The sequence below is a fragment of the Saccopteryx leptura genome, chromosome 1 (assembly GCF_036850995.1).
Source record: "Saccopteryx leptura isolate mSacLep1 chromosome 1, mSacLep1_pri_phased_curated, whole genome shotgun sequence".
NCBI classification, from domain to species: domain Eukaryota; kingdom Metazoa; phylum Chordata; class Mammalia; order Chiroptera; family Emballonuridae; genus Saccopteryx; species Saccopteryx leptura.
This window is the reverse complement of record NC_089503.1, coordinates 64,309,536-64,333,972: the sequence shown is the minus strand read 5'-3', so window position 1 is coordinate 64,333,972 and position 24,437 is coordinate 64,309,536. Positions and strand designations below refer to the sequence as shown.

Genomic DNA, 24,437 nt, shown 5'->3' with positions numbered 1-24,437 from the left:
GACAGAGATTCACAGACAGATAGATACAAGACAGAAACATCAGGTAGAGAAATAAACAAGCAAAAATACAGACAAAGATGGACACAGAAAAAGAAAGGTTAAAACTAAAACGGTACCAATTGGCTACCTCCTATGTGCCAGGGACTGTGCCTGCCCTGCCACTTGTTGCTTCATTGGGTCCTCCTCACAATCCTAAGAAACCGGTATGATAGTTTCCCAGTTAGCCATGAGAAAGCTGAGGTAAGGGATACTACCTGGATTCTAAGGCTGTCTTTGAAAGTTTTCAAGTTTTACTACCCAGATACAAGGGGCCCTGAAGTTCCAAACAGCTGCAGGGCGGAATGCTGGCTGCAGAGAGAGCCATTGGGCTTAAGCATCCATCTGCCCATAATAAGCACTCTTCTAAGCACTGCTATGACTCTCTTAAGGAGAATCAGTAAAGAAAGAAAGGGGGTAGGAGACCAGGCAGACAAGAGCCAGCAGACCCTAATCAGGTGCTTGCTGTGTGACCTGGGACCAGTGCTTGCCCTCTCTGTGTCCAGCAGAGGCCAGTCAACCTCTTTATACTTATACCCTGTAGGAGATTCAAGCCTCCAAGTGGGGGATGATATACAACCTCTCTTGTCTCTGAAAATCAGAGCAGGCTGTGGCCGTTTGGCTCAGTGGTGGAGCATCACCTGTTGTGTGGAAGTCCTGGGTTAGATTCCTGGTCAGGACACACAAGAAGAGCAACCATCTGCCTCTCCACCCCTCCCCCTCATTTCTCTCTCTCTCTCTCTCTCTCTCTCTCTCTCTCTTTTTTCTCCCTCCCTCTCTGTCTTTCCCTTCCCTGAGCTGTGGCTAGAATGGTTCAAGTAAGTTGGTCCTGGGTACTGAGGATGGCTCCATGGCCTCGCCTCAGGTGCTAAAATGGCACGGTTGCCTGATCAACAGAGCAGAGCATTGCCTGGTAGGGGGCTTGCTAGGTGGGCCCCAGCGGTGCATGCAGGAGTCTCTCTGTCTGCCTCCCTGCCTCTCACTTAATATAAAATAAAAGAGAGAGAGAGAGAGAGAGAGAGAGAAATCAGAGTGGTCTTTGGCCTTGATAGTTCTCTTCTAAAAGGATATTAGGCCCTGCATTCTCTTTGACCACAAGCCAGACCATGCTCCATGACCTCCAAGTACCTTCCCGGTGCTTCCTGCAGGTGTTGTCCTCTTGGTGGTTGGGTGTCACTGCTCCTCTATACCTTTTAGGTGCTAGCGTTTCAAAACTATGCACAGAAAAGGAACTCTGGACAGAGAGGGCAGGAACCTGTGTTCCAATCCCAACTCCGGGCTCACTGGCAATTTCCCTGGCATATCACTGTCCCTCTAGGTCTCAGTGTCCTTAGTTGCTAATGATGGAGGAATCTCTAAAGTACTCTGATTTTACAAGTGTCAGGTTGTGCTGACTGAGGTGTCCCTGCTAATAGTCCTCTAGTCCTCTTAAATTTACTTGGTGGGAGTGGGATGGGTGGAGGGGGGAGAATATATATAATGAAATTCTTTGTTCATTTCTGATTAAATAACCCTTGCAGGTAAAATAGAAGGTAGATTAAAATCCTTAATCTCTCCCTTTGCTAATTAACTGAACAAGAGCAAGCACTTTGTTGCAAATTCTGCAACAAATTGATGACATTATTGCATTACTGATGTGCAGGGAAGATGGGAGGGCTTTGGCTTACAGCTTTCTGTTCAATTATGCTCCTCTGTGCTCCTGCTCCCCAGAGGACCTGGATACACTTTGGATTTCTTCCCTGGGGACTTGCTCTGAGTGTACCACTCTAAAGGTTGGTAATGAATGTGTCTGCTGCTCTGGGGTTGGTAGGTTATGAGAGTCTCACCCCACATCTGGACTCTGCCTGCCACCTTTCTGTCTCTCAGCCCAAACTGAGGGGTCTTCTATAAGCTAAAGGATCTGCTGGGATGGGCATGTGCCCAATGCTAGAGAGTAAAGATAAGTAGGCCCTGCTACATAGTGGGTCCAATAAATGTTTGTAGCCCTCGTTTGATTTTTTTTTTTTCATGAACGAAAATGTGAAATTACTTTTGTGGAATTGTCTTTATTGTTTTTATCACTTATAAAAGTAACAATGCTTGTTAACTTTCAAACAATACACAAAGGTAAAAAGTGAAATTCTCTCGTAATCCTTCCTCTCAGAAATAACCACTTTTAACAGTTTGGTGTATGGCCTTACAGATGCTTTTTACGTAGTGTGAACTGATGAATGAATGAATGAATGAATGAATGAATGAATGAATGAATGGGGATGCAGTACAAACTATAGGAGAACCACATGGTAGCCAAGAGAGCAAAGTCCATAGAGTCAAAAGTTCTGAAATTGGGTCCCAAATATGTGACCCTGGGCAAAGTACCAAATTTCTCTGATCACTGGTTGCTCCATAAGTGAAGTGGGGAAAATTGTCCAAGGTTGCTGTCGAGTTAAAGTTGCTGACAGTGATAAACTTCCTTTTCTCCCTTCCCTATCTCCACACCCAGACCCTCTTCTAATTTAAGGCTTTAGAGACCAATCTGAAAGGATCAATTGCTCTAGTTGCTTGAGAAGCCTGCTCCCCTTGAGGCTTAATTCAGCATGTACTTTAAATGACAAAGACGGCCCCTCTGGCTCCTAAAAGGTGAAAACGAAGGGTTTCCTGTGGTGGGAGCTGACTCAGCACCCTGCACGCAAGGCTGACCCTTTGAGAAGGAACCAATCTTCCCGGAGCTCGGGCTGTGCTCTCCAGTGGCTCCCGAGAGGCCCTCTATCTACAGCTGTGTCAACTACAGCCTAAGGCTGTGATTCCAGGCCTAGGATGCCTCATGACTGCCCTGCTAAAATCCCCATGTAAAGTGCAAGGAGAACACGTGGGGCATTACAGAACCGCTCATTGTCCCTGGGGGAAAAAAAACAGGGGAAGTAGCTCTCTCTGTCATCAAAATCCTAATCCACCCCCAAGGATAACCATCTAGAAATCACTGATATATATATACAGAAAGATTTCACTAAAATATCAACTAGTCAAAGTTGAAAAGCTAAGGAAATGGTCAGGATTAAGTAGGTATTTGTCCCTTCCGCATTAGAAACTTTCAGAATAAATAGTAAATGTTCCGTGGATTGTTCTAATCTAAATTCCAAAGTGAAAGAGCTTTGAAAATTTGCGGGTTAATATTGAAGAGGGTCAGGGAACAAAGGGCTTTGAAAATTTGCGGGTTAATATTGAAGAGGGTCAGGAAACAAATAGCTGAGAAAAAATGTCAGTTCCTCAAAGCCTGGTGAGGCAGGGCTGGGTGGGGGAATTATCTGGAATCAGCACCTTCTGTGTGTGTCTTTTTTATACCCGTTATCTTCTTCGAGCTTCCATTCATCTTCACTTCCTGGTGGGCCAGTGATTGCTCGTACGCCCCTGGCTCGTAAGGGGCATGGCAAAGATTCACATGCAAGCCCGCTTGATTCCAGAACCCCTATTTTCTTTTTATTTATTTTTCCATTTTTTGATTTGTTTCCAGTACCAGATCCTGTGATTTCTGTCTTCTCCTTAGTAGGAGGCTGAAGAAGATAAGAGGAATTCCACCTTTCTCCCACAAAAAAAAAAAAAAAAAAAAGGATGATTTTAAAAGAATTCCAAGTTGTTAGATTCCTATTACTCACCCCACAAACCTTTATGAAGCACTTATGTCAGAGGTGTTCTAGCTCATTGAATCTCATTAAAATTCATTTTTTTTAAGACTTTATTCATTTTAGAAAGGAGAGAGATAGAGAGAGAAGGGGGGAGGAGCAGGAAGCATCAACTCCCATATGTGCCTTAACCACGCAAGCCCAGGGCTTCAAACTGGTGACCTCAGCATCCCAGTGGATGCTTTATCCACTGTGCCACCACAGGTCAGCCCTAAACTTCATATTTGCCTTGACATAGCCATTTTGAGTCTCATTAAAGCAATAGAGGGCCAGAGAGGTTAAGTAGATTCCCCTTAATAGCACAGCCTCTAAGTGATAGAGCCAGAGCTGAACTCCAGATTTGTCTGATCCCATGGAGTGGAATTGTTCCACTGTGCTTTTGTGAGCACTGTAGGAGTTACAAGTCAGACCAGATGACACTGTATTTTGGGGCTGTTTCGTGAGAGCCGAGCCCCGGAGGCTGGGCTGCCCACGGCCTCCCTGCGCCCCCCAGCTCTGGGCCCTCCTGCCTTGCGCTCCAGACATCTCAGGCGGGTCACACTGTTCAGCATCACTGCTGTTTGGCAGTTTCATTGACTTTCTCAGGTCTTAAGCTGCTGGGCTTATTGTTTTGACTTCCAAGCCAATGGAGGAGTGTTTATTTTTCTTTCTAAATGAGAAACACTGCCATGCATGCAAGCTGCTTCCAAAATGTGCTTTTAAAACAAAACAAAAAAATTCAACTTAATTTAGAACCAATCCAGATTCCCCCGGGGGATTCTGCGAGGGTCCTTTTAAGTCGGTTTGTGAAATCAGAAGGCAAAATGGGGCCTTTTTCCTACTGTTGAGTCCAGTGAGATTTGTCTCCTTTCACCGTGAATGGTGTGGAACCATTGCTGCATGCCAACTACAAGGACTTGGGTTTGTCGATCTTCCAGGTTCCAAGAGAAGGGACCTAACTGGGATATGTAAAGTTTTCAGACATTTTTGTTCACTTCTTTCAACTCTTGTAACAATAGACTCCTGATAGTCAATAAATTCTTATACCAGCTATGTAGGAGTTAGGTAACTCGTGGTAACAAAAAGAAAATGTTGATTTCTTGTTTTTTATGCATTTATTCATGATGATATTTGAAATATTTGTGGGCATTTTCTTGACAATTGAGGGGTGAAGAACATTCTAAGCAAAGAAACTCTATAAAATAGATATCTAATTTATGGGGTCAAAATCCCCCTCGATGAAACTCTTGGAGAGCTTTTCAGAAGTCAGAAATGTTCAGGTATAAGAAAGAAAATAGAGTACATATACTGTATTTTTCCTAACATCCCTAGAGTGCTCGGATGGTCCTTGATATGTTACTATTCATGTAGTGAAATGAACAATCATTGTAAGACTCCAACTCCAAGTCTCATATCAGTTCAGGTCAATGATCCTGAATTGTGCTTTTTAAAAATGGAGAATATTGGGCCTCGGAACAGTTTAGTAACTTGCCCATGGTTACAGAGATAACTAGGAAACTTGATAACTAGGGGGCACAATACAGCTGCAAGTCAGTGACTGGGAAGCTGTATAGAATTGCTCGTTTATCCATTATGACCATTTGGAAAGGCCAGGGACCCTCTGCTGTAGACGTGGGTGCTCAGGAGGCCAGTGCCAGCAGGCTGACGGGCTGGCTGACACACAGGCCTGTGAATTCAGGAGAGTAACGGCCAAGTGCTTAATTCTCCAAAGTCTAGAACTCAGCAAGTACTCTTTCCATCTTACCAGGTGCCTCCCTCAACCAGACAAGCCCTCGCCTGAGGCCTCCCCCCAGGGACAGGAGATTGTGCCCCCATAATTGGGGGCAATGGAGACAACCAAACAGCATTCATTCATGTCTGTTTTTGTATAGTTTGCACAGCCCTGTGTCATGCGTCACCTCGGGCAAACTCTGGTGGCTCTAATTTAATTGCCACATTGGCTTTCTAGGAGGTAAGGCTTCTTTCTGACCTTGCAAAATAAACAGGTCACATTTTAAATTAATGTAATTGAATGGCCTGGGAGAAACAAGGCCTTCTAATTAGTCACTCACGTGACACAATTGTAGACTTTTTGCAACTCCTTTTCTGCTTAATTTCCCTAAATACCATTGCATTAAAAGGTACAAAACTAACATTTTTGGTGTATGGCTTGATTGGATCTAGGAATTCCTAGACCACCCTGCCTAGGAAGAAGGCGCATTAGCCATGTGTCCAGGCTTTTTCCATTTGGAAACTAAGCCTGGTTTGTGTCCGCACTGAAACGTTAGTGCCCTGCTCCATGGTGCCCCTGCGGACATCAGACCACATCTTAAAGCATCTCCTGACAGTTCAGGGCCCGGACTGTTGAAGAGGCATCTGGAAGGAGGCCAGGGAGAGTTTGGGACATGAGTATAGCTGACATTCGCGCAGCCCTTGCATTCCCAGAGCACGTTCACCTGGGCCGTCTCTGGATCCGCAGCACGGTGGCACGAGGCGGGCCCAGTGTGGCGTCTTGTGAGCGCTGCCCTGTGCTCGAGGAAGCAGGCAGAGGAAGGGAGGGAAGCAGCTTGGCCTGGAGCCGCTTCAGCCGCACAGCTTAGAACCAGGTCAGTCCCACCTGCAAGGCCCACTGCCACGTGACTCGGCTCAGTGTTCTGGTCACAAACCTTCCCTGGAGAAGCCTCACCCTTCTCCAGCACGAGTTATCCTGGAGACCTGCTTGAGAAGGCAGGTGCCTGGGAGCAGCCGGCCTGGCTCCTGGGCCCAGCTCTGCCTCTCACCTGCAGTGTGACCTCGCAGTAGCCCTGTCCTTCGGCCCCCTAGCTTTCTCATCTGGACAGTGAGAGAACTGCATTAGACCACCATTTCCTAAAGCTTGTTCCTTTGTGTGTCACCGTCAGTCTGTACCACTTACACAGCTATTTATTTTACTTCCCTTATTATAACCTCATTTCTTGAACTTTTTTTTTCCTAAACAAATTTATTTATTTCCCAAGGAAATTATATATTACTGCTGTAGTTCACTTGCCATAAATAGAAGGTAGCTGTAAAAATAAATACAGTGAAAGCAGGTTATCACAGTCTGGAGAGATAATGTCTGCTCAAGGACACTGACCAGAGGCTTGCTTCTCTTTGTTAAATGGGAACATCGACAAGTGTTAGGTGTTAAGGACACACTAGTCCTGAACTGAGACTGGCTCCTCCGCATCATCAAAAGGCTGACAGAAAATGGAAGCTATCCTGTGTGTGATTCAGTGTGACTTCATGTCTGTTCACACTCACACCACTCAAAATCATGTCTGTAGGATACACAGCTCTGCGGCTTCCTTGCTAGTACTCGGTCTAGGCTTTTAATGCTACACCCCGCAGCTGGCTCACCATGAGAATAAACATCTCTTGCGGCTCCCAGAGCCTCCCTTTCTTTCCCTTCTTAAATGTAGTCTTTTCTGAATATCTGTTCCCATCTGGCCTGTTGTAGGCTCCCGCCCTGGGCCCCTGTCATCAGGTCTGAGCTGGGTGCTTTGAGCTCAGCTGGATCCCCCATTACTGGTTAATGGCTCCCAGTTTGGACCAGAAAACCATGTGGCTTTCTCTTCTTCCCTTCCCTGCCACTCCTCTCTCCCCTCCTCCTTCTCCTTCTGAACTTCCATTATTTATATAGGTGTTTGAGATTAAACAACTAAAAAAACAACAACAACAAAAAAAACCAAACAAAAAACATTGCCTCAGCTTAAAGGACCTGACAGGACTGAAGTCAGAAGAGAAACAGAAGGGCACACTGTGGGGCCCTGGGAGAGAAAGACGGGTGACAGGGGTCTGCACATCTCTGCTGTTCTGTGTGGCCATAAGGAAGTTGCTTAACCTCTCAGGGTCTCAGCTGCCTCTTCTGTAAAATGGATATTGGTTTTAATAGTGCTTCACAAAGTTGTTGTGTAAATGAGAAAATACCGGCAAGACTTCTAACATGGTGATGGTGACAAAATAGGTGCCCAGTGAGTGTCAGTTTCCTTTGTCCCCTTCTGGAACTAAAAAATTTGGGGACAGATTATACTCTGCCCTGCCCCTCCTACCCCCCCCCCCACCTCCATGCTTGGAGAAAATACAACAATTAACAGCTCTGTCTTGGAGTTCAGAGCTTTAACCCCCTCTCTCCCCCTCCCTGGTGATTTCCAGAGATTTGGGATGGGGGAGTAAGCCCAAAGCAGCAGCTAAGCAAACCCAGCAGGGGATCTTGGAGACCAGGCCTCTGCCTTCTCACCCAGGTTCCCTGCCTTGTTTCCATTCCCCACACTCCCCAGATGAAACGGGGTGATGCCTTTTCCTTCTGGCCAGCTGGCCTCCCCAGCCTCCCAGCCCCCAGAGTTGAAAGGAGAGGAGAAGGACTGGTAATTCATTTATGCTTCAGTCCCTCTCTCCTGAAGGGATCATATTTCTATAAATAACTCTGGGAGGCTGCTGCCCAGGCTAACAACAATCATACATATATTTGCACTTCCAGAAACCCCTCTTTAGCTGCCCTTGCGGTTCTGGGAGAGGATCTACCTGATGTGAACCAACAGCCCCTCCCCAGGAGCAAGCTGACCTGGTCTGACCTCAGCTCTCTCCCCCGAGTTGCCAGAGAGCAGTCTGGGGGTTGTCTCAAAGATGCAATGGGAAAACATCTAAGGCACGGAGGCTGCAACGGGTGCTCAGTGTTTGCTGGCCTCGCCTTTTCATCTTTGGCAGAGAATGGGATATGTTTGCAGTTGACGAGGAGGTTATCTAATCAAAATTCAAGTTGTGATCACAACTGCTGTCTTCCTTAGAAGGAGCAAAGATGGAAGTTGAGCTGGTACTTATCTATTTGCTGGTTTTGTAAAATTCTGCGCCCCTTAACCAAAACATTTCCTACTCTGCCTTTTCTCCTATTGGCCTCCCTGCCTCCTGTCTCCTTGAATCCATCCTCACACTATGCCAGGGTGACCCTTCCACAGCCCGATGCCTGTCACCCAGCCCTGCCGGTGACTCCCGATGTTTCCCACTGCTTGGGGCTCAGGGCCTAACCCCCTGCAGGGCTGCCACAGCCCTTCTTCACAGAGCCCTGCCCCTCCCGCTCGCTCTAGCTGCTTCCTTTGGTACTCCTGCTAGGAGCTGTGGCCACGGCAAACTAACACAGTTCTTGAGGAGACAGAGGATAGTCCCAATGCCGGAGACAGGGCCTGTGGTAAGTATCAGAAGATAGTTAGGAGCAATGGCTTGCGAACATAACAAAATCATAGTAATTTGGAATGAGAACAGGGGGAAGATCTTTCTGACGGACTGATACAGGAAGAAATGAAGCTCATTTACCCTTCAGGACCAATTCAGCACATTGTTATTAAAGACCTGCTGTGTGTGCCAGGGCCCATGGAGGACGGAAGGCAGTCTGTTCCCTGCACAGTGTACACTGTGGGGGAGACAGACACCTAAACAGCTCTGCCTAAAGCAGGAGTCCATGAGGGGAGCAAGGTAGGCACGTGCGCCAGGGAATGGGGGGCTGCGAGGTTTAATGCAAAATGGGAGGTTGTGGGGACCCTCCTGGAGAGAGAGAATAACTCCCCGAGGGGCACAGGCAAGTTTACATAGTCAGGCTCTGCCTAGAAGTGAGCTGCAGTTTTGTTCTGTTTTGTTTTTTTTACAGAGCAGAGCGAGAGTCAGAGAGAGGGATAGATAGGGACAGACAGACAGGAGCAGAGAGAGATGAGAAGCATCAATCATCAGTTTTTCATTGAGACACCTTAGTTGTTCATTGATTGCTTTCTCATATGTGCCTTGACCACGGGCCTTCAGCAGACCGAGTAACCCCTTGCTCGAGCCAGCAACCTTGGGTCCAAGCTGGTGAGCTTGGCTCACACCAGATGAGCCCGCGCCTAAGCTGGCAGCCTCGGGGTCTCGAACCTGGGTCCTCTGCATCCCAGTCCGACGCTCTATCCACTGCACCACCGCCTGGTCAGGCAAGTGAGCTGCAGTTTTAAGGATCTGTAGGGCTGCCAGGGATTGAAACGTGTCCTCCCAAAAGCCATGTGGCTGTATTGGAGAAAGATCCTTTACAGAGGTTATAAGAGGTCATAAGAGTAGAACCCCAATCTGAAGAACCTGGTGTCCTTATAAATTAAGGAGAGTCGCCAGAGGTCACATGCTGTCTGCCGTGTGACACTGCAAGAAGATGGCCCTCTGCAGCAGAGGGAGAAAGCGCCAGGCAGGAAGAAAGCGCACACCAGAAGCCAAACTCTGCTGAAACCTTGAACTTGACTTCCCAGACTCCAGAACTATGAGAAATCAATGTCTGTTGCTTAAGCCACTCGGTCTGTGGCACTTTGTCATGGCGGCCTGAGCGGAAGAAGACAAGAGCTCTGGAACAGGAAGCAGCATAGATGTTCGTACTCTGCCTGTCAGTTGTTTGTGTGCAACCAAATTCTCCAGACTACATGTGAGGTCCTGTAGCATTTATTTCCTAAACATTCATTCATTCATTCATTCTTTCAGCAGATGTTTTTCAAGTATGTGCTTTGTGCAGGGTCTTGTGCTGTAGCATCTGATCAGCAGTCATGTGTGCCCTCCACGTGTAGCCATGAGTGTAGGGAACCCAGGAGCTACTGCTGCAGGGGCAGGGCTGGGAGGCAAGGCTGTCTTCCTCTCTAGGAGGAAAGAGCTGGGATGGCAGGGGCCCGTCTCCACCCCCCTTCCCTCCCGCCCTGCTTCCCTCCCTCTCTCAGGGTGCAGCCTGGACAGGGGTCTCAGTTTTCCTTGCGGTCTGGGATGGGGGAGGAAGGGAGCAGCAGGGCCCCTGGGCAGGTTTGTGGCTCTGTGTCCCACTCACTTCAGAGCTTACCGAGAGGGGTCGAAGGGGCAGGGACAGCCTCAGGAACCGAGGAGGGCCTGGTACACCTTTGGATTGTAGAACAGAAGAGCAGGGTCCATGGCTGGGCACCCACAGGGTGCCGGTGCTGTGCTGGGCGCTCCGCCTCTCCCACTGAGTCCGTACGGCGGGGAAGGGGACTCTGGAGCCGAAGAATTCAGCGTGAGGGTTTGGATTCTGGCTCCTTCACTACTAGCTGAAATCTTAAGCAAATGATTGAACCTCTAAGTTTCCATTTTTCCTCATGTGTAAAATAGGGGTTATAATAATAGCTGCCTCATAGGTATTGTTAGAGTACGGTGTGAAATTATGTGTGAGAGGTGCTTAGCAAAGGGCCTGCTTATTATAAAGTCTTCAATGGAAACTGCTTTTATTGTTACCATTGCTTTTTTGTTTACTGTTTTACGCAACTGAGTATAAGATAGGTGCAATAATTTGGCCAAGGTCACACAGATATAAGTAGCATTTTGCATCCCAAGTGCACCTATTTCTTCTCACCCCATCAGGTCCCCTTCTCTCCTCCAACGGCCTTCACCCCCCTTTCTTGATAACCCTGAGGAAGCCAAGATCCTCAGGGAGCCTCCCCAGCAGATCAGAGGTTTCTTTCACCCTGGTCCAGCCTCCTGCACGGGAGAGGAAGCTGCATGCGCACTTCGGCGGCAATCCTCGGCCCCTGGCCACGGGCCCCCAATGGAAACTGCTTCCTCGACCCCTGGCCACAGGCCCCCAATGGAAACTGCTGAGTTGCACTCTGGCTCTTTGCTCTTTTAAGTTGCCCCTGTTGGGTCCCAGTGTGGGTGACAAGATGATGCATGAGGCCTGGATAAGGAGCTTATTTGTCTGAGCTGGTGATGGCCTTTGTCCTGAGGTGGATTAATAGTAAGGGGCAGTGGCCCTTTAAAGCTCAGACAATGGACAGGCTTCTCAGGTCACCAAATCACTCAGCAAATGGCCGGAGCCCCTCAGAGCACAGGAGGCCCCTGCCCCTTCCACTCATAACCCTACTCTTCATCTAGGGATGCTTTGCTCCCTCCTAGCAAGAAGAAATGCTTGGAATAATGGGGGAGAAAGACTCAAAGAGGATTAGAATGACAAAGGACTTCAGAGAAGGAAACTGAGACAGAGGGGGACAAGGGCTAATTCCTGACTCCCCTGAGGACCCCGCGCCCCACTCTGCAATGAGCTTTTCTAGCTGTGCTTTCTTCCCTCTTCAGCTGCATCAGGTCCACAGAGACCAGAGCAATTTCCCAACTGCATCTTTCCCTAATGAGATCGAACACCACGTACAGACTATAGCTCCAACGGCCGAGGCTGGCAGTCGGGACCCACCAGCATGCACTGCTTTCCCTCCTGGAGCCTCTCTGCCCTTGCTCAAGCCCCGCCTCTAAGGAGGCACGGCACATCCTGTGGCCTTCACCACCTGCTTCAACCAAAGCAGCTTCCTTTTGTCAGTTTTCTACAGTTGCTTCTGAGTAAGATCCTATTTAAAGAACACTTTGCATAGTAAACATTTTTTTCAAAGTATGAAAGCCACTGATTTAGTTTTTCTAAGATTTTTATTTACTTTTTTTTTTTTTTTAGAGAGAGGAGATGGAGAGAGAAAGGCAGAAGGTGGGGAAGGAGCGGGAATCTCCAACTTGTCGTAGTTGCTTCTCGTTTGTGCCTTGACCGGGCAAGCCCAGGGTTTCAAACCAGCAACCTCAGCGTTCCAGGTCCATGTTTTATCCACTGCGCCACCACTCAGGCCGAAAGCCACTGATTTAAATCAGCCCTTTCGCTATATGAAGAGTAGCAGAGCAGGATTTGAAGCCAGGCCTTCTGATTCCCAATTCCCACTTTCTCTCAGTGTATGTATTTATTCGTTAACTCATCCACAGAGATTTCTTGAGCACCCCCTGCTTACCAAACACTGAGACAAGCTGTGGAATCCTAATATGAGTAAGACAAAGTTCCTGCCCTCAAGGAGGGGGTCTGCTCGCTCAAGCATGCATATGTGGAAAGTGCCCACTGACGTTGGCATCCAGATGGCCGTTGGTGACTTTGGCAAGGATGTTTTCAGAGTATAGAGGCTAAACGCAGAGGGGGACTGATGGAAGGTGAGAGGACAGAATAGTTTAGGTAACCGATTCTATGAGGTCGGACTTCGCGTCACAGATTACTTGCTAATTACAGTGGGTACAGGTCCCTTTACGGTGAGGTTAGGACTCACTCATCACCTTCACAAGTAACCAAACATAGTGGCCAAATAGAAATGCATCCCATTACACATAGGAAGTGCTTGCCGAAAATGTTTAACCTGAGACTAATCATGAGAAAACAATCAGACATATTCAGAATATAGGACAGCCTGTGGGGCAATTGGCCTAACCTTTCCAAAAAGGTTAATGGGGGGGGGGGGGGGGGAGGAAGGAATCGGAAGTCTTGTTGTAGATTGTAGATGGGAGGCTCCTCTAGATTTAAAGATACTAAACACATTTAACAGCCAAATGCAACACTTGAATCTTGATTAGATTCAAAGGTTTTTAAAAAAGACTATAAAGAAGATACATTTGGGGAAGAATTGGAGAGATTTTTAAATATGGTGTATGCTAGGTGATAGTATGGAATAAGTGTTCATTTTCTTAGTTGTGATCATGACATTGTGGTTAAATGGGAGCACGTCCTTATTCTTAGGAGATGCATGCTGATGTAAAGCGGTTTGATGTCCGCAACATTGCTTCAAATGGTCAGAAAACATTTTTTTTTATAGAGAGATATAAGGCAATTTGGCAGCATATTATTAATAGACAGATTTAGGTGAAGAGCATATGGGTGTTTTTTGTACTATTCTTTCAACTTTTCTGTAGGGTTAAAAGTTTTCAAAATATAAAGTGGGGGAAGTTTGACATAGGTTGGAGAGAGGTTGGACAATAGCAACTCAGTTTTTGGAAGATTTCTTGATACGGGTGAGATGTAGTCACATTTTTTTTAGCAAGATCCCACCCTCCCCCTCTTTGAGATCTCAGACTATAGAAACCTTCAGAACCTTTAGAGAGAATTGATAGTTGAGGAGTTGTGATAAAACAGACCCTTCCTGGGTATGGAGGGAGCTTCAAGGAGGCGCTGGAGCCAGTAATGGGAACCACATTGGCGAGAGTGTGCGGAGCCCCACCCCAGACACAGCCCTTCTGTGCTGAGACAGGACAACTGGAACAAATTATGTACACTCATACTTGTTAAACTGCCTTGGCACCAGGAGTGATCCTCGTAACCTGAGCTTTACAGCGGCGCAGCCGTGGTTAAGGTTGGGCCAGCCTTGCCCCCCCCCCCCCCCCCGCACCCTCTCTGTCGAAGTTTTATAGCTAAAGCATAAAACAATTCAGCATGAGTTGAAACATGAAAAACTCCTCCGGATTGTAAAGACAAACCTTTTTGTTTAAACTTTTCCAGGGAGGTGGTGTTTGGGAATAAAACCTTGTCAGTCTCCTTCTGCTTTCCCAGCCCTTGGACAGGCTCCCAATGCTCCAGCCCAACTCCAACATTACTCCCCACCTCCAGCCCAGACCACAATCCAATCACACACAGAAGCTCTGCATTTTGTGGTTCAGGGGGTTATAGTGTGGCTGGGGAGCGCTGGGTTCTGAGGCTGAACTATGAAGCTGTGTGGCCTTGGGCAAGTTGGTTCCCCTCTCTGAGCTTCAGTTTCTTGGTTATTTATAGAGCATATTTCTCACAGGGCTGCCCCCAAATGGATGTGTGGTCATTAGTGCACGGAGCCTGTACACAAAACTGGTGCTCTGTAAATACTGTGTTATTGATTATATCAGACTGTCAAATACATAGAAGTCTGTAGAGAATAGTTGTTTTATTTGATCTGCAGAAAATTTTTTCATAAATTACTCTTGGTCTTTTTCTAAAAGGTAGCCAAAGTACAGTTCTTAATGGAAGAGTAATTACATGGAAAGTCACAGGAAAAGAATTTTATTTTTCTCTATTAAGAATTTTTGGTATATGAGGGGATAAGATTTGAAGTCACACAGGCCAATGTCCAAATCCCAGCTCTGCCACTTACTGGCAAAGTGACCCAGGCAGATTAGGAATTCATTCTGAGCCTTGGTCGCTTTGTCTGTATAATAGGGTCATTTAAACCAGCCCAGCAGGGTGAGCCAGGAATCAGCACACTTTATGAAAAGCTCTTAGCCCAGCATCTAGCAAATGAAGCATTCAGTGAACAGAGCTGCAATTCGTACTGAATCGAGAAGAGGGAGGCTCCTGACACCCAGGCCTGTCTCTCAAGCGTTGTTCTTGGGCTCTCGGAGTGACAGCCGAGGGACAGCCGCTGACATCAGAAGCTCTGCCCTTCTGAAGCTGTCCCTGAGCCTGGCCTTACAAGCTGCTAGGGGTGTGATGGGTCGGGAGGATCCTGAGAATGAGAAGAAAGTTGAATTTGCTCATTTAAAGCAAGATAGGTAGCTTCTTCAGACAGGGCAGGCTGGCTTATGTAGAGCCTAGTACCCAGACATGTGCAGGGCAAAGGAAACACCTTCTGCTGGCCTATTTCTTTGGGCACACGTGGCTAGAGATGGGTGGGAAAGTGTGGGCCCGAATGAGATTCCTTCCCTTCTTCTGCTTGGGTCAGGATGAGGCACCCCAGATTGCTTCACCGAAGGTTCAGCATTTTAATCTGAACATGGTGATGGGTCACCAGTTCATCCTTGGCAGGTTTGCACTTCCAATCCCCCCAATAACCTTGTGACACTAGGAAGTCACTCTGCCTCCTTGGTCCTTAGTTTCCTTATCTCGAAAGGAAGGATAAGACCACCTGCTCTGCTGGCCTCTCTTCCTGTCACGTGGCTTCTCTGAGCTAAAACCCTTGAAGGTGTAAGAGCCCCACAAAGGGAGGCAGAGGAAGGCAGTCCCTGGAGCACTCTCTCCACTCTCTGGCCTGTCAGGCTGATCACCTGCGTGCTCCAGGTGTTTCTCCAAAAAGCTCTGTGCAGACAGAGGATGTTATTACTAAAACACTTGGTAAATAGCATATTTAGTAAATGGAAACATTGTAAGCACAGGATAGGAGATGGTGAATAGCAGTATTTCCTTACTTCTCTTATCTCTAATGTATTCTGGTTTTGGCCCCGAGGTCCCTGACTGTGCATTTTTGCACATTAAAGTAGCACACCTGGATCGGCAAGGCTTTGCAGCAGGTCATCTATAGTATCACTAGAGATCTAGGTATATTTCTTTACTAGAAGAAGAAATGGTTTTCAAATACGATTTTTAAAAATCGCCATCCTTCTGGACAGGTGAGAATTCGTGAGAGGCAATTAAATGATGTGTACTCGCCGAAGGTGTTTCTCCTGCTTGAAGCCAAGGAAGCAATACGTAAAAAGGGGCAGATGAGAGCGGAAAGGAGCTGGCACGCTTCCTGCTCATTGGCAGGCTGGCTCAAACATGTCTAATCTCTGCATGTTGGGGGCTGAGCCTCCGTTGCCCACACCCACTCCCAGCCCCTCACCCCCACACCAGGGTTCCTTTCCAGTTCTGTCTCACTTTTTTCAAGAGTCAAGATCCTTCGATACAGGTCTCTTCCAGGACTGAAAAATTGCCCCAAAGTGGTGGGAAGGTGATATTATCCCCTTCCATTGGGGCCTCCTGCCCCAGCTGAGGCGCTGTCCCCTGCAGACAAGGAAGAGCTGAATGTGTGTCCTCTGAAAGGTCCACGCTCAGTAGGGATCTTTAGCTGAAGTCCCCTTGTTTAGGGCCGACAGCAGATGCACATTTCTGGGATGAGAAAAAAGAGTCTGTCTTCAAGACCCTTATGGAAACTCGTGCCGCCTTCTGAGGAGAAAGTGGCATCAGATTGCTGAGCCTTGTCAGAACTCCCACTGCACTCCGAAGGCCAGAGCACTCCGAGCCTTACCGGGATTGACTTGGAAAGGCACAGGCTTTGGAGTCAGCCAGAATGGCCTAGGATCGCTGAGTAGCCAGGGTGTAGCCTTATGCCACTGGACCATCTGTCTCCTCTTTTTTTTTTTTTTTTTTTTTTTGTATTTTTCCGAAGCTGGAAACGAGGAGGCAGTCAGACAGACTTCTGCATGCGCCCGACTGGGATCCACCCGGCACGCCCGCCAGGGGGCGATGCTCTGCCCCTCTGGGGCATTGCTCTGTTGCAACCAGAGCCATTCTAGCACCTGAGGCAGAGGGCATGGAGCCATCCTCAGTGCCCGGGTCAACTTAGCTTCAGTGTAGCCTTGGCTGCAGGAGGGGAAGAGAGAGACAGAGAGGAAGGAGAGGAGGAGGGGTGGAGAAGCAGGTGGGCACTTCTCCTGTGTGCCTGGGCTGGAAATTGAACCCGGGACTCCTGCACGCCAGGTCAATGCTCTACCACTGAGCTGTCTCCTCTTTTGAGTCTTATTTTTGCCTTTTGTAAGCTAGGGATAATCATTTGTACGTCAGGAGGCAGGGCACTGTTTGCAGGACACAGAGTTTCTGTGAGAAGATAGGTGGGGAGCCTGGCATGTGGTGGACACAGAAGAATCAGCCCTTCGCCTACAACAGGGGTCCCCAAACTACGGCCCGCGGGCCACATGCGGCCCCCTGAGGCCATTTATCCGGCCCCCGCGGCACTTCCGGAAGGGGCACTTCTTTCATTGGTGGTCAGTGAGAGGAGCATAGTTCCCACTGAAATACTGGTCAGTTTGTTGATTTAAATTTACTTGTTCTTTATTTTAAATATTGTATTTGTTCCCGTTTTGTTTTTTTACTTTAAAATAAGATACGTGCAGTGTGCATAGGGATTTGTTCATAGTTTTTTTTATAGTCTGGCTCTCCAACGGTCTGAGAGACAGTGAACTGGCCCCCTGTGTAAAAAGTTTGGGGACCCCTGGCCTACAGGCTCCAAGAGGACTGACTCCCGCACGGCTGCCACAGAGCCAGTAAGGAGCCTGAGAAGAGGGAGGGGTCGGCCTTTGAGCTAGTGTAGGGCCAGCTGCTCAGCCCACATGATACTCCTGGGCCATCCTGTGTAGCTAGCACCATGCATCTCCATGTTTAAAAGGCCTCACACATAGGTATGATCTTTTTAGAATTAAATATTCAAAGTAAACCATTTTTAATTAAAAAAGAAAAAGACCTCATCACCCAGACTCCCCTCTGCTCAGAGATGGGAGTAGCCCCTTCACAGGATTGTCGTGGGGCTCCAATGAGATCATGTGCACAACAGTGTCGAGCACAGCACCTGGCACATAGTAGCTGCTCAGAAAATGTTGACTCTTATTTAAAAGAAAAAAGAAACCTGGCTAAAGACAGGCCAAGAATGCAGTCTGTGTTCTGTCACAGCCAGCTCCCTGCCCGCTGCAGGGACAGCTTTGCGAGGTGAGAATGAGTCAGGGCAGCCTCGGGCTGCAGAGAGCGCCTGCTCTGGATTGTACGACACGTTGGGGTGGGCGCCAAGAGCCAAGGGCTCCGTGTTCCTGTGTCTGCCCTGCCCCGGCACCTGCTTCTAGCGGGACCCCAGCTGGCGCCTTGCCAGGGCTTGCCTTCCTGCCTTCCAGCCCTGAGGCCAGGCGGCTTTGAAGTCACATCCCCATGGGTAGTGCCCAGACCTGAGCACAGCGGCCTTGCCCTGCTGGACACTCCTGCTCCCACCCACCCCTGGCAGCCCGGCCAAGTGCTCAGCGCAGGTCGCGAGGCCTTCACAGGTAGGTCCACCTGCCAGCCACCATGTGGCACTTTCTGTGTTTCTCAAATATCCCTGGCCCCTTGCACAGCTCTGCACTTTTCTACAGGAGCACCTTTGCCAGGCACAGGTGGTCCTACATGCTTTTGTATCTCTTGTTTTATTTAATTATCACAACAATTCTGGGACACCAGCATTATTCGCCTTTCATAGGTGAGGCAGCTAAGGCTCAGAGGTCAAGCAAGTTGCCTGAGGTCAGGTAGCTAGCAGGTGGCAAGCCCACAGCGCTCTTTTGCCGGGGCGCGGTCTCTGCACCCCCATACCGAGGCCCCCAGGAAGAGAGGGCCCCGCAGCTCCCCTGGCTTGAGGGGACACTCCTGTCCAGGCACTCAAAGTGTGGGATGTTTGTTCACTCTTTCCCTGGACAAAGTGAGGCAATTTGTCACGCTCTTTTGGTTATTCTTAGGCCAAGGGGCTCAGGTGAAGACAGCTCTTGGCTTTAACAGAGAATGGCTTAAGGATGCTATTTTTGGTAGGCCTGGGACCAGAGAAGGAAGGGAAAGCAGCTGTAGAGATTGGGATAAGTGCTTGACTTGTCAGAAAGATAATCCCCCTACACCTGTGCCTTGGAAACACAATCCAGAGCTCTGAGATGCACTGTCATCTGTCACCAGGGTGTCCCCAGGGTGACCTGCCCAACCGTATCCAAGCTGGTAGGGTTCAGGTTACAGGGCCCATCCTCAGGGCCCTTGAGTACCAACAATGCCTGTTTGTCCTTTGGATCTGCCATCTCCCAGGAGGAATGTTAATGGGACAGAAATGGAGGGGGGGGGGAGAGCGGAGGGGAAGAAACTGACTTCAGTCTGAGCCCAGTCTCAGGTCACCCTCTGGAGTGAACTCATCTATGTGAGTCCGCTGGTCCTTCCAAGAGACACTTAAACCAGCTCCAGGAAAGAGAGATATGCCTGCTTTTCTTAGACCACGCCCCCACTCCTGAAGGGGTGTGGGTTCCTCTGTCTGTTCAATCAGGGACTCAGTCTGTCCCTTGGCAGAGCTGGCAGTTCACCTCAAGAAATATTTTCAAAAGCAGAAAAACTGAAAATGACTTGGATGTTCATTAATACAAAGTTGGTCAAGATACCATCTCCGTCCGTATGATGAAGTTTTAGATAGCCGTTAAAATCATGTGTTCATATTTAAAGATACAGAAAACTCACAGTATAATGTTAATTGGGGGCGGGCAGTTGGATAGAAAACTATTTATACAGTATGAACCTACTTTGACAAGTCTATGATTACATATGTATAAGACTAGAAGGAAATAGACTAGGGACTGTTAACAGTAGTTATTACTGGGTATTGTGGCTATGATAGACTTTTGTTTTATTTTCCTATGTACTTCTCTCCTTTATATTCTAGTAAAAACATTACTTGAGTGTCAAAAGAAAATTAATTTGTTTTAAATTAAATTTTAAAAAATTAATTAAAAAAAATAATTTCACTCCTAGTATACTCCAGACATTGTGCTATACGTTGAGGATAAGAGCTATAGGAGAACCTAGCCCCTGCCTTCTATGAGTTCATAGCCTAGTAGGGTATAAAAATACACAAGCAGAATTTTTTTTCAAATGTTGTTTTTAACAATAATAGCAGCAGCAACAATTATACTGACATATGTAAGTGCCGTGGAATGTTCTAAATGCTTTCTGTGTATTTACATTTAAACCTCACAACTGCATGAGGTAGGTAGGTATTAAACCATCTTACTAATAGTTAGTACAGGCTGGTGTAGGAACAGCGAGAACAGAGAGATTAATTCTGTCCTAGGGGATCGGAGAGGCTGCCGTTGAGAGTTGGCACTGGAGCCGACTCTTCCAATATAAATGTGAGTTCTCCAAGCAGACAGAGTGGAGAAAGGGCTTTCAGGCCCAGAGAACACCATGAACAAAGACAACCAGGGACGAAAGAGCAGTGGCTAATCCCACACTCCTTGCTCCCGAATGAGAAGGGCCTTTGGGGCCACTTTGTGAAGGGTATAGATAGAAGATTAGGCTGAAAAGTTTGAGCCTAATTCCATTAGGCAGTGGCGAGCCATTGAGGAACCCTGACATGGTCAGCTCTGCATTGGAGAAAGATCTTTCTGGCTCCTTAAGTCCTGTGAAAGCTCAGCTGCATGTGGAGAGAGCAGTGTTCCTCTGGAGACTGAGTGTTGCAGGGAAATTTATCTCCGTTCCAGCAAAGGAGCAGAGAAGGAGAAAGGAGCCGGCAGGAGGCCGTGGAAACCGTGTGATTTCCTTTCCCCTTATCTGCTTATAGAAAGTCACAGCGGCCATGTGGAATCCAGCCCCAGGATGAGAGACGTTTGAGCACCAAAATGTGTCTACCACCTAGAGTGGGAAAAGGTGTTACCGCTGGAAGAGACACCTGGGAATTCCAAATGGACTTTGGGTTTTGAATGCAATTTCTGGGCTTAATTAGCACGTCTGTTTTTGCCATAAAAACAAGGGAAAGTCTTATGTGGCGATATTATAAGTGATTATATTCCAAGCTTGGTTGGAGCTGCCTTTATTAGAGACACCCCCAAGCGCCTCAGCAGAGAGCTGACAACGTGCAGGAAAGGGCCCTGCTTGGCTCCCTTTGACATGTCTTTAGCTAACGTGGTGGTTACCAGCTGATGGTCTCTTGTGCTTGTCCACAGGGGTTCTGCTTGCAACAAAAGAGACAATCAGAGTTGTTCTGTCGGGATTGTCTCTAATTCTAACATTGCCCTTCCTATTGAAAAGTCCCGATTTTCAGTGAAGCAGTGAGGAGTAGATTTCGTAATTTTTGCTTTTGACTTCTTAAGAAAAACTTTACTATGAAATGCAAAAGTCTGGGAGAAATGCAAAGATGATTCAGTCATGGAAATGGCCCTTAGATACAGTTGGTCATGAGTGGTAATCCAAGGTAGAAAATAATGAGTATTGTTTGGCAAAGGCTGGATATTACTGGGACATGCTGGGTGGAAGGTGCACGGGAACTTTGTGCTAACTTTGCAACCTCTAGATTAATCTAAACTTGTTTCAAAACAAAACTTTTTAAAAGACTGGCACTTAGGGTGAGTGGTCAGGGGTCTAGCGGGTAGATAGATGATAGGAGTAGCCTGGGACAGTTGCATGAGGGAGAAGCGTGAATGTCAAGCTAAAGAGTTCATACTTGGCTCTAAAGATAGTGTGGAGCCATGGAAGGTTTCTGATTAAGGTAAAGTATGGTCAGATTTCTCTACTAGAAGGATCACTTGATAATCAGGGGATGACTGATGGTAGTGAGTGAGCCTGGAGGCAGTTGAAATAACCCAGGTAGGAGCGGATGGTCTTTGAAGTGACCCAGACAGAACTAGCTCTGCAGGATGTTAATAGCTGCTATTGAAAGAAGGGTTCTGTAGACAAATAAACTTAGGAAGTGTTAAGGTTAAAGGGATGCTTACTGCAGGAGTCCTCAAAGTCATTAACTTGATCACAGGCGCTGTGATTCTCTAAAGGGAGGAGATGATATACAGCATTGCCCAAAGCTTTTTGACCATGGAACCCTCTTGGGAAATTCTCACAGGACTTGTATTCAGAAAAATAAAAATAAAAAAACCTTCGGGGAATACTGGCTGGCATTGAAAATGGAGAGGAGCAGGTATTTTTAGCATAACCCTGCCTTCTATATTCTGCAAACCAAAACCATAGCCTAACCATACCGGGATCCCTTTGCACTAGGGCAGTGGCTGCCCTCCAGCCCTGCCCTACTTTCCCCGTATGCCTGGGGTCACCACCACCCTTCCCATTGCCCAGAAGGCTCTTCTGCGGGTTCATGAACAGCAGAAGAACAACAACATCATGATGCCTAGGTGCATTTCCAACTGAATTTTTTTAAATTGCAATGAGAAGGAAGTCTATGTTTTTTTAAAGAAGGGAAGCATTTTGAAGGATTCTTTAAATGTCATTTTCTAATTGAATAAGTCCCTTAATTAACCTCTCTTTCTTTTTTTTTCTGGCATTTGGATGAATAAATATGGTAGTTTTTCATCCCTCTTCCCGTTATAAATGAACTCACCTTGACTTTAACCCTGTGAGCTGTCATCAGTTAAGGTGGCCTCTTCTCCTTCCTCCTTCTTCTTCTCCCACTCTCTCTCTCTACCTCGTGGTTAGCAACAGCATAAAGCCATTACTGAAATACTCAGATTGTTCAGCGTTTTCGCCGTAGCTTGGTCAATCCTCTATCTTCTCACACTAATAGTCTCTACCAGTTGTTTGACCTTCAGCAAGTTATTTAACCTCTCAGAGCATCACTTTCTCATCTTCAATATGAGAAAAGCAATTCCTACCTTGCATAGCGAGGGCCGAAGGGTGCTGAGCACATGGTATTGTAGGTACTTGGTAAATATCCTCTCTGATGGTGCATTTGCAGCAATTATCAATTCCTCAAAGATGCTTGTTGAGTGGACACAGGCACGTACACAGGGCTCCACTAGTCCAATAAAGATATGGATAAAGGAGCTGACTTTTAGCCTTTGAGATCTTTATTTTCTCTTTTGCTTTCCTTTCAATGAAAACACTTTACTTGGTGATGATAATAAGCTGAAACAACACTGTGAGGTAGGTATTATCGCTCCTGTTTTATGTACTTGGAAAATGAGGCTCAGAGTGAAGCTATATTAAAGCTCAAGTCTTTCTGATTCTGACGTCCATGTTTTTTAATACTGCACCAGGAATGATAAGATCCACTCTTTCTCTCATTCTGCGGTCAGCTCAACAGGATTGACATGTGCTAGGTGCTGACATGAAACACATTGCAGCCCTCTAAGAAGAACTCACCTTCTAGTTGAAGGAGACGAAACATATGCATGAAGCTTACAATGCAGCCGGTAACACCTCATTCATCCCTCACTGGGGAATGAGCTGTTGTACTAAGTGAATTTTACAGATGGAATCACAGGGCTTTAATTCAGAGGGGCTTTAGAGATCTCATTGCACAACTCCATTGTTTTAAGGGGAAGAAATATTCAAAGTCACTGGGTGACCCGCTCAATCAAGGTAGCTCTGTAGGACTAGTGTAAAACCCAGACTGGAACCAAGCTCTTGATTTCTAGCCTAGGACTTAAAAATGTTAACCTTTTTTTTTAAAAAAAAAAAAAAAGAGAGAGAGAGAGAGAGAGAATGTATTTTTTGGAATTTGCATCAGGTGGGTGGCTTCCATACTATACTTTTGGCATGTTTGGGATCTTTACAATCAGCATATAACACTATTCTAGAACACAGCAATTTCTGTGAACCTTCAGATGCGTGCGTACAGGATAGTTTGTTCCTTATGCTATGGCCCCAGGCAGTTCCCTTGACTCAAATTCATTAGGTGTCTCCAACCCTTAGAAGCATTTCTCTGGTTTTCTTTTTATACACATACACAGATAAAATTGAACAGACCATGGGAACTTTATAGGTGAACTGATTTTTACTTAGCTGATTAGTTTTAGTTCAGTTATTTTATTTCTCTGAGCCTATTTCCTTACCTGTAAAATGGATGCAGCACAACCATCAATATGGGCTTGCCATCCAGGGAATACAGGGGGCCTGGAGCTTAATAGGTGCTTAGCTCCCTTCCTCCCTTCCTTTTCTCCAAGTGTTCAAGAAACTCTTAAAAGTTGCACACTTCCTCACTCACAAAGCTCACAGTAATAATGAAATAGAACCAAAATAAGTGTTGGCCATGAAACACAACCCCCTCCTGAGTAGTAAATCAAAAGCTCCTCTACTCCAAACAAACACGTATACTATGTCTCATTTCTTCCTCCCAGGACAATAAAGAAGGCTTTAACACAAAGCATAATTCATATCATCTCCAGATCTTGGGCCATAGCACCTCATGAAAACTATTAACACATCTCCCACCGCCTACTTTATGAACTCATATAAAAGCAGATCAGGTGAGCGGAGGCCTGGAGAAGGGCCGAAATTTCCCCAAAACGCAGTCAGGGACCGATCTCAGGAGAACCCTCCTCTCATCGCATGGCAAAACGAGGAGGGACAATAGTTGGGGTTTTTTGTGTGTGAACTTTGTGCCATTGTTGTAGGACTTCATTTCCCCTTTTTTGAATGAGCACATCAGACTCTTAAGATTCTGTGGGTTTGCGGGAGATGAAGAGGTAAATATGTGAATGCACCGAGCCGGGGTCAGAGCCCCTAGGTCATGACTGCGACTGTAGCCC

At 46.9% G+C, this 24,437-nt stretch overlaps 1 protein-coding gene across 2 annotated transcripts in view; it reads left to right on the top strand.

Annotated features, from left to right (window-relative positions):
* Positions 1-24,437, top strand: part of TENM4 (teneurin transmembrane protein 4) — an 801,941-nt gene that overhangs the window by 481,196 nt on the left and 296,308 nt on the right. The window lies entirely within an intron of this gene.